Source organism: Schistocerca americana, chromosome 5 (assembly GCF_021461395.2).
Source record: "Schistocerca americana isolate TAMUIC-IGC-003095 chromosome 5, iqSchAmer2.1, whole genome shotgun sequence".
Classification (NCBI taxonomy): Eukaryota; Metazoa; Arthropoda; class Insecta; order Orthoptera; family Acrididae; genus Schistocerca; species Schistocerca americana.
Genome location: NC_060123.1, coordinates 471,590,536 through 471,601,804, shown reverse-complemented (window position 1 = coordinate 471,601,804; position 11,269 = coordinate 471,590,536).

Genomic DNA, 11,269 nt, shown 5'->3' with positions numbered 1-11,269 from the left:
CACCATACTCCTGACAATCCTATTGCTTACAAGCAGAAGTGGAAGAGAGTCAAGTTGTGAAAATCACTAAACTCAAGCATGCCCGTACATAAGCAGACACCTGAATTAGACCATTTATATGAATGTGTGGTGTCTGTCTCTCAGACATAGACATGTCCGATGTCCGAAAGAACAGACACCACGAGTCTGCAGCTGTGATACATTATATGTAGGGGGGGGGGGGGGGGAAGGGAAGGAAAGGGAAGGGAAGGGAAGGGAAGGGAAGGGAAGGGACTATTGATATCAGCTGCATGGGACTTTATGATCAGCTGTTCTATGGAAAAAGCTGCATGGTCTTTTATAGGCAAAGTAACAGCAGCAGCTGATCTAACCTATACTTCACGTTACATACAACCACAACTGAACCCAAGATGAAACAGAGACTCTTGATTACTTCAAGCAGGGTAAACAACTGTAGCTGCAAAAAACTGTATCTAAAGCATGTTACTTGCAAACCATTAAAAAAGCCATTATGCTTATCGGATGAGCATCTACTGGACACAATGGCATCACAGTCCAAATTATGAAGCTTATTATTGACTTGCCCACTACAACAGATATCTTCAACCACTTCTTAACACAAGTTTTTCCCCTGAGGTCTGGGAACAGTGACTAGTTAAGCCATAATCTAAAAAGAACATTGCCAAAGCACTCTCCGATTACCAACTTGCCTGCACTCTTCCTCCATTGTCCAAGACCTTAGACTATATAGTCCACAACCAGCTAACAAACACATTCCAGTCGGGACATGTGACTGCTGCAATCCCCAAGAAGTCATAAACTCTTTTGACCTCAATGTGTGGCTCCTGGTTATAATGTGAAGGGGAAAAGCAGATTATCATCTGTTTCAGAAATACTGTCATCGATTTCAAAACCATTGTCAATTTTGGAACCAGATTCTTCAAGCAGCCCCATAATTTCATCACCAATCAAACTGTCCCCGATTCTGTGACAAACATTTGCAATCAAGACAACCATGGAAAAACACTGCAACAACGAATGTGTAGGAACTGATCATGCCTGTAATATTTTTTCAAGTCATGTAGCACTTTTTGGATGAAGGAACATCCATCTGGTGGTTCTCTGAAGTAGTAAGAGCAAACAAGTGACTTCAAGCTGTCGCTGCTCGGAAATAATGCACCATGAAGTCACAATTGTGAAAGCTGCACTCTGAGGTTCTTCAAGTGCTGACTGTTAAATCGCAGAGTCCATAATTTCTATGGGCAGTAACCTGGATGTGTTAAGTCAAACAACCCACTAGATGGATACCAATCAGTTTTCCATAAACATCACTGCGCAACATCTGCCTTAATAAGGATAAAAGGTGACCTGAAGCTTGCTGTGGATGCGCAAGAGGCATCTATCATGTGCTTCTTAGGTTTTAGCAAAGCCTTTGACACTGCTGACTTCGACAGTTTACTTGCCAAATGTCGCAGCCTAAATTTTTTGCCAAGTGCTGTCCACCGGTTTTACTTACTCCTGACGTCTTGTGAGCAATGCTTCATATCTGGCACCATAAAGTCAAAGAGGAGGCAGCTAGTGTTAGGCATCCCTCAGGGTCCGGTATTATGTCATATACTCTTTTCACTGTATGTCAGTGACAGGTCATCAGTTTTGTCCTGATGCACATGTCACATACCGGTATATGCTGATGACAGCCAATTTCACTTCCTAAGCAAAGAGTGTAGGGGGTCACAATAGATGAAAATCTAAACTGATCTAAGCATGTAACTGCAATATGCAAGAAGATATCAGCAACTCCCGATGTCTTACAAAAATATAATAAGTTCTTCCCTCTTGACCTAAAACAGAAACTTGTACAAATGCTTACACTTCCAGTTATTGATTACAGTGATGTTATTCGGCAAGGTCTTTCTCAGGAAAGCTCCACACCTGGAACTAGTTATAAAAGACTGTGCTAGATATATCTGTGATGTTCACTTCTTTCATCATATTTCACCATCATATGCACAGCTATTCTGGCAGACAAGTACAGAGATTTCCATACTCTCTGTCTCTCTACTGTCTTATCAATGTATCTATCCCTTGTATCTCTCCTTGACCTTAATGCACTTGTCGGAACAACATGGCAGAAACACCCATCCCCACACAGCAAAGTCTCTTCTGTGCCACTCAATCACTCAGCCACTTTCTCAATGTCCTTGTCAGTAGCAACAACTCAACTCTGGAATAACTTCCCACATTATATTAGAGAATTGAATAACATCTCCATTTTCAAAAGACTGTTAAAAACATATCTACTGAAGCAACTTGGCGACTTCCATTGTCCCTGTACACACTTGTTACCCCTTTTATGTCCTTTCAATCAGGTCATCCTCATTTCCCAGTATTCTTAGCTGGTACAGTCTCATTAAATTTCCCTTTCCTAGTACTTGCTATATCAGAAAATATCTATTTTGTACACCTATAAATAATTTTTGTTCATGCTTCTACCACCATCATCATCATCATCATACTCCTCAGCAGCAGCAAAAGCAACAGCAACAGTAGTAGCAACTTTATGAGTTCTTAGTATATTTACTCGCATTGTCTCAATACACACACACATCATTGTAATACATTTAGTCACATTAAAATTGTTATTTCTTAGGTAATTATGACACAGAAAGGTACTGCGTTTGTGAAAAGCTGATCCCATCTGAGAGAGGGCTTAATGGTCCTACACAGATCAGGTTAAATAAATAAAATGCTGCTGCTTCGTTAAGTTCACTATATACCTTTTTCATTATTTTATATAGGCTAGCCCCACATAGTAGCCTCCCATTTTTCTTGTAATTCATATGTGCAAATTTGAGGGGGAGAGATAATGAATCTCCCTCCCAAAAAAGTGAAAGCTTTTATACCTCGCACATTCACTTCAAAACTTTTCATGCAATATGCAAAGAACAAAAAAGTATGAAAACCAAGTTTCTCAACAATGACAAAGAATTCTAGAAAATTACAGGGTATGTTCAAGGCACAGTAACTTTCTATTGCAAATAAATGCCTTTTTCGTATCACATCTCATGTCACTTTACTGCCTCTCAGATATTGAAAAAAAATTCTACAAGTATTTCTTTACCTAACTATAAAGAAAATTGTTACTTGGATCCCCTTTTTTGGGCAGATTACCAGTGCTTGCTACACATCCTTAATGATCTTTCTTTAATTTAACTTAGTCAGAGTTTTGGTGCAATAATTGCTGGGAAATTCAAGTTGGAATCTGAGGAGAAAAGGCATCATCACTGCTATCCCTTAATAACAATTATTATAATGTTTATGGGTTTGGTGCTGCACATACTGAACTTTAGTGGACATCAACTATTTTTGCATCTACAAATGGAAATGTGTAATGACAACAGATTCAGTTTCATCAGACATTAGATGTTACATGTATCAAAGTCATTCGTAACGAATCTTGAAAGTATTATCAAATGGTTTGTGCTCTTGCTCAAGAGCTCTACCATCCACTTAGACTATTATATTTCTGTTCATTTTACTTCTCTAAATACGATCCTGAGTGTATTCATAGCCCCCTTAACTGATATTAATTCTCATTCTATTGGTAGAAAACTTTTACTTTAGTTTTCTGGTATGTATTTACGTGTTTGATAAAGGTATAACAGCCAAATGTGTCAATAACAAAAATAAAGGGACATAAAACGAGTCAGCTGTGGAACAATGTTATCTTTCATATTGAAAAGTAGAAAAACTATATAATTATGGGACTGAATTGCTGACCAGTGCGTACCTTTGAGAGGTAAAATATTTAGTACTGCCAATACAGGTATAGTTACTTTTTTGTGTGTTTCAGGTTTCCTAAATATTTCACCTCCTGAAGGTAAGTTTTGGCCAGCAGTACTGTGTCTCAATTTTATAGTTTTCTTGAGTAAATTATTTTATGCTGTTAACACTGAAAAACAGAGCTAATACTGTCCTCACACTGCTAACTTATTTGATGGTGAACTGATACCCCTGAATCCACATAAGTGGCTAACAAGGTTTCTGGACTCCAGGGTCGGTGACAGTTTATTATTTGCTTCAATGTCTTTCCTACAACGCTCAATAGGACACCACTTCAAAACTGAGATACAAGGAGCCTGGTTTGAGGATGGGGACCAAAATGCACTGTAGAGGCACAAATAGGCTTCTTTAATAGTTCTTAACCCAAAAGGTTTAGTTCTTGTTTTAAATGTTATGTGAGAGCAATCCCAAGCACCATTGGAACAATAAATATTACTGGAGGCCAAATCTCACAACATATTTTGTGACTATACCATTTTCATTGGTACAGTCATTATTATGAGTATTCACCAATGGTTGTGTCACTATGTTTGATACATCATTTGCTGCGCAAGGCTTCTACCAGCATGTGCAGTGAGTTTGTATTTGAACCTTCACAATGTTTTGACCAACTGATTTGTTTGACTACTGACAGGAAAGTAATGATTGTTTTACAAATTCTCTTGCAGGAGTACGTACTTCTCCTTAAACTCTTGGTATGCATAATAAGTGGACATATACTTCGCTGACCAGCTTCTTACTTACTGTACAGCTTCTTTGTCTTGGTGTAAGACACTTGATGACTTGTCTCCTGCACCTTCTGTGCGTCCTGAAACACTAAGCAGATTTGGCTCTATACTGTGCAATTGTCAGAATTATTTAATTCATATCATGTGCAAAGTCATGACTCCTCCTTCAACTGTTCCTACCGACTGTTACATTTGAGCTGCATATGACCATATGGCTGTCACTCAAAACATTTGAACACAGGGATGTATTATTAGATGGAGGAACTCTGCCTTAATGTACTCTGTTGATTACTCAACAGCAATAATAAAGGAGACTTTACAACCCCACCCCCAAATCTTGCCATTCACCCCCATCATAATGTTTCTGACACCACTTCCCTTTCATCACACCATTGCTTCAGCATTCAGAGATTCCTTCATGTAAGTATACCTAATATTGTGGCAGGAGGTCATCTCTTCACTTATGGGAATTATGCTTTTCAGCCACTACATTTACATCAACAAACACACGCCACATGCCATGATATAGTGTGTGGTGGAGGGCACCTTGTACCACTGCTAGATGCTTCCTTTCCTATTCCAGTCAAAGAGGGAGCAAGGAAAAATGACAGTTTATCTGTCTCCATATGAGTCCTTATTTCTCTACATTGTGTTCACAGTCCTTATTTTACATGTAGGATGGCAGCAGTAGAATCATTTTGCAGCAAGCTGCAGATGGCAGGTCACCAAATTTTCTCATTAGTGTTGCGTGAAAATGTTGTCTTTCCTCCAGGGATTTCCATTTGAGTTCACAAAGTATCTCCACAATACTTCAGTGTTTATCAAATCTACTGGTAAGGAATCTAGCAGCACATCTATGAATTGTTTCAATGTCTTCCATTAATCTGACCTGGTGGATATCCCAAACACTCAAAAGTGGGTCACATCTGTGTTCTACATGTGGTCTTGTGTGCAGATGAGCCCCACTTTCGTAAGATTCTGCTAATAAACCAAAGTTGACAAGTTGTCTTCCCCACTAGCAACCTTACGTGCTTATCCCATTTTATATCGCTGTGCCACATTACACCTAGACAGTGACATAACTGTGTTATGCAACACAAACTAATACTACATTTGAACACTGCAGGACTGTTTTTTCCTACTTGACTGCATTAACTTACATTTTTCCACATTTACAGCAAGCTTCTATTCCTTACACCAAATATAAATTCTGTCCAATAGTCACTCAACAATGATACTTTCCCGTATGTTATAGCGTCATCAGCAGTCACATATTCCTGCTCACCCTATCCCTCAAATCATTCAGGTATACAGAGAACAAGAGCAGTCCTATCACACTGCCCTGGTGGTACGTTTGCCTCTAATGAATGCTCACCAATCAGGACAACATACTGTGTCCTATTATTAACAAGTCTTCAAGTAACTCAAATATCTGGGAAGTTATTCTGTGCTCAGGCATTTGTTAACAGTTGCAGTGGGGCACTGTGTAAAACTTTTTATGGAAATCTAGGAAAATGGAATCTGCCTGTAGCCCTGCTTCCATGGTTTGGAGGATATCAAGCAAGAAAAGGGCAAGCTGAGTTTTGCGTAAGTGATGCTATCTAAATCTGTGCTGATTTGAGGACAGAAGTACTTTTACCTCAAGGAAATTTATTATATTCAATCTTAGTGTGTGCTCATGAATTCTGCTGCATACCAACATTAAGGGTACTGGTCTACAGTTTTCCGGGTCTGTTATTTTACATTTCTTATACAAAAGAGTCACCTGCACTTTTTCCAGTCACCTGAGACTTAGTACTAGTCGAGAGATTTGCAGTAAATGCAAGCCAAGAAAGGGGCCAATTCTGAAGAGCACTATGCCAAACAGTTGGGATTCTATTCACCTGGAGACTTATTTGTTTTCAGTTGCTTCTCAATGTGAGGGATGCCTACTTCTGTGACCTCCATACAGCAGGCTGTGTGACAGTCAATGGTGAATGATTTCTTAGGTGCAAAACTGAAAACTTCAGTTTTTCTTTACCTACCTTCTACTGCCACATCAGCCTGGTCAACAAGTGACTGGATAGAAGCCTATGATGCACTTATTGATTTTATGTAGGACTTGAATTTTCTCAAGTTCTCGGCAAGATTTTCTGATAATGTAGGATGATCAACACTATGCTTTGTGTGTGTTGTTTTTGGAGGCACGCAATTTTTAATAATACTTGCATGTTGACATTTCAGTGCTCTTTTGTGAACTGAGCGTACAATAGTTTATGCTTTCACAGCATTTTCTAAATTTTGTCATTAAATCACAGTGGATATTTTCTGTCCTTAAGCCACTTGCTTGGCATATACCCTCCAGTGCACGATTTATTCACTCAGTCGGTTGTAGCTTTACATATCGATTGCACTATTCATTCAGTCTTTTGAGTGAAACTAATCTGTGGGAGCAACCAAGCAGAAACAGTTGACACAATCTGGTGGATTCAGTTCGGAGCAGACACATTTGATCGTTTTGCCATTGTTAAATCATCACTATTGGCTGCACTGTTATAGCTGTTATCACTGCTCCAATTTTTCCCTTTTACTGAGTGCAATAAGCAGCTTTTAGTTCACTTGTTCATTCATGTGTATGAATAGGCTTTTTCTTGATAGTGAACTTCTTGTCTGGGTCAGAATTCCGAACCACTCGGTGGTGAAGGAATGGAAGAAATCATACGACTGGATAAAAGTGATCCACAAGATACATTCAGTGTAACATACAGTATCTGCAAGGATGATGACTATATTAATCAAAGAAATTCAAAGAAAATTAATGAATGGGGATAAATATTTCATGTGAAAAATACTTCTGACAAGTGGCGATATATGCTTAAAATGTAAGTGATTAAGTCCCCAAAGGATTCAAAAAATTGTATCTTACAAGTGTTTTGTTCACATCACCTTAACATTTATTGAAATAGAAGTATTGGGAGACAGAGATTCAATAAATTGAAGTAAAAACTAATTTTTCATTTATTTAAATGTAAATTTGTAATGCAGCAGTGGTTATTAACCTTTTAAAACCAACCAAAAATCAACATTTAATACTAGAAGCATGAACAACTCACACTTAAGTAATTAAATACATAAATTTTGGAAATACTTAATTTTTAGAAATAAGCTTTTTATTCAACCTCCTTGAAATAAGATACATTATTTGTCTCTCAAAAAAGTTGGCAAATGTACTTGCAGTTCGCATACACCCTAAAACAATGATGACAGTTTGTAAGTAAAACCGCTCAAGCCCACAGAGAAGTTTCCGTTCATATCTGGGGGGGGGGGAACTGAATGAGAAAAATTGACTGACCAACCAGTTGTTAAAACCAGTTGGCTGTCCCATTACTAAGTTTAAACTTTGTCCGTAATTGCTCTAAATCCATCGTATTGGAACTAAACATGTCCATTTGTTGTCTAAGTAGGATGATAATAACTGTTTATCTGCTCTTTCCAGCATAAAAACTTTTCTAGCCTTCTTGATGGACTTATTAATTTAAGCAACCATCATCGCTATGACGACATGTTCACTAATGGGTATTGCCCAAATTCTAGAATTCGATTATCATTCTTACTTATTAAGGTGCTACCTCAATAAATAGAGCCCCATACTGCAGACATTTAATTGATTTTAAGGTTGGGGGGGGGGGGGGGGGGGTCATAGATTCTAGAGCTTATTGGATTTAGGAACTTGACATATTATTGATCGTCACTTCTTCCCCCAAGATTCCAACAAACACACATTTTGTTTCACAAGTACAGTTATTAATCCACATAACATTTGGTGTTGATTACTCCAGGCCCCACCTTACAGCCTTCTCTGGTTGTCGTCGGAAAAATTTCAACTAGTAGTTCACCCAGAAATAATATTCATTTTCATTCTACAAATAGCTGGGGAAACAAAAATTGATCACCATTTTATTTGGACACACACAATGTAAAGGTGTGACAGGCACCCCAGAGGGACACACTTCCACCTTAACAGGCATCCATCCCATTAGCAATAGATACACCTGGAGGTTGAGAATTTATACAGAAGTTGGTACCATCCACATGAACTGGGCAGTTAAATGAACACCCTTTTCCTTATGATACACAATGTTCCTGTGTCAAGCCATACATTTGTCACTGATGCAGTACTAGAGCTTAAAGTAATGTAGACATAGTGGCTCTCACCAGCCTCCAGCTCCAAAAACCCGAGAGTTTGCCAAGCATATACTCATTAAACACTGGCGGAATTCTCCGAGATGCTTTCCTTTTGGCACAAACCAAGGAACATGTGTAGCTTATCAAATACAATGAACATAGCAAGCATCACTTTTTAATTTAACCCTTCAATGATCTTTTTTATTTAAAATTATGTTCCAAAAATATTTTTTATTTATGAAAAAGTCCTACAATGAATCAAATTACATATAGACATGTAAAGCTCAAAATACTGCGTTCCAAATTTTGAAAATCATCAGTACTATAATACCACATATAGTCTTGCACTGGATTTTCACTAAATTATCCTGAAACTTGAAACAATTTTTTTTAGTTTCTGTGTAGCTATTAAGTCTAACCATGTATTTCACAATGGTTTCCTGTGAATATAAATCTTGGAGGAGCTGTCTGGAGCACACCTGGATGTATTTATCTCATACCACTGGAGGACACTTGTCCCTCAACTTACAATCTGTCGTTACTTTCAGTCTTCAATGGTGTAACATCACATACTTCTTCACTTTCATAGCTGCTAAATTCAGTGTCAATCTTCACTATTAATTCTTTTTTGAAAGCATTGCCTAAACAACAGTACCAGTGAGTGTCTGAAAGTGCATGTTTTGTCGTCGCACATCCAAAGCTGCACACAGTAAAGACAAATTCCACTCAATAATGTCTTATGGAATAGTTTTCTGGGGTAACTCATCACTTAGACATAAAGTATTGATTGCACAAAATAGAGCAGTGAGAATAATTAATGGTGTTCACCCAAGGACACCATGTAGGCACCTTTTCAAGGAGTTAGGTATTTTAACTGCACCATCACTGTACATATATTCACTAATGAAATTCATTACAAATAATCCATCTCAATTTGCAAAGAACAGTGATGTTCATAAGCACAACACTAGAGGGAAAAGTGAACTTTCCTATCCTTTATTGAAGCTGTCAGTTGCTCAAAAAGGAGTACATTATTCAGCAACAAAAGTCTTTGATCATTTGCCCAACATGAAGTGTCTGGCAGGTAGCAGATGCAAGTTTTAAATCTAGCTTAAAATCATTTCTTTTGGACAACTTCTTCTACTCCATGGACGAGTTTGTTTCAGAAATGGTAGAAAAAAAATGTACATCTAAATGTAGTTGCATGTGTAGAACTAAAATTTTTCAGTAATATTAATATTAGCACTATACATATGAGTATATTATATATATATATCTTGTAATCTGACTTGTTCCACATCATATCAATAAAATAATCAGGAAAATGATCTATGAAACATGACATAACTAAAACTAAACAATATCTAGTGGCAACCACCTCAACCAAAACGCAACAGCCAGGCTACAAATGTAGTAACAGGTACTCTCTAGCGGGCGTACCACAACTATCAGTGCTGCAATGGATATACGTGTGTTTTATTTTTTTAAAGGTCTTTTATTAAGTTGCACAATTATCCTTTTGGATTTTAAGTTTCTGTCAAAATAATAAAAACAAGATAACTCGAGGTTCAATGTTAAGGTGTTAATTCTCTGAGGCGCTACTACACTTACAAAGTAAAGTTACACCAAAGGTGAAAATTGCTTCATTCTCTCTGAGTATTCTCGATTAAAACTTTTTCCAGTTCAAATTCATGAAGTTTCATACTTATGGAAAATATTTCATAGGCCCAGAAAAAGCATGTGACACCTACACACGGGAGTTCCTCTTAAATGAGATACCCATTTTCTGATAGGTCAGCTTACACTGCGATATCCAGAGATACTCGTTGCATGTGCATTTGCATATTTGGCTCCTTTTTCACAGTTATTGCATATTTTCGCTCTATGTTTACAATATTTTAATAATTTAGACAGGCAGGCAAGCTCAATCTAGTTTTGATGTGTCTCAGATTGACCGCGACCTAGAACTGTGTGCAATCCCTGACTAAGAGGCCACTGTCTAGCGAATTCATTACAGAAGAGTAACAGGAACTGGTAGACAGAGTCAATGCTCCTGTGCCCACCCCTCCAGTTAATCCCTTCTGCTGTCAAACCGAACGCTTCGGCAGCAATTAAATTAAAGTATGCAAGGTTTTAGTCGCACGTCCATTGTTTCAGTTTATCTTTCTATTTACTTGCACACACAGTTGAACATGTTACAACAAATAGTGCATAGCACGTTGTGCGCCATGCTGCCCGAAAAAAGAAACGTTTCATGGATAGCTGACCATCCTCGAACATTTAAATGTGACAGAATTGTTTTATATTGTCGAGCTTGCGAGAGAAACATTTTGCGCAAAAAAAAAAAAAAAAAAAAAAAAAAAAAAAAAAAAAAAAAAAAAAAGTTTTAAATAGACCATGTTAAGACAAGTCTTCATATCACAGGAATGCAGAAGAAAGGACCACGACAACAACCTCTGACAACAGCAAGTTGCAATAGCAGGGATTTGTCCAAAGGTAACGAAAAAAGTTGGTTTAACATGGATCTATGTGGA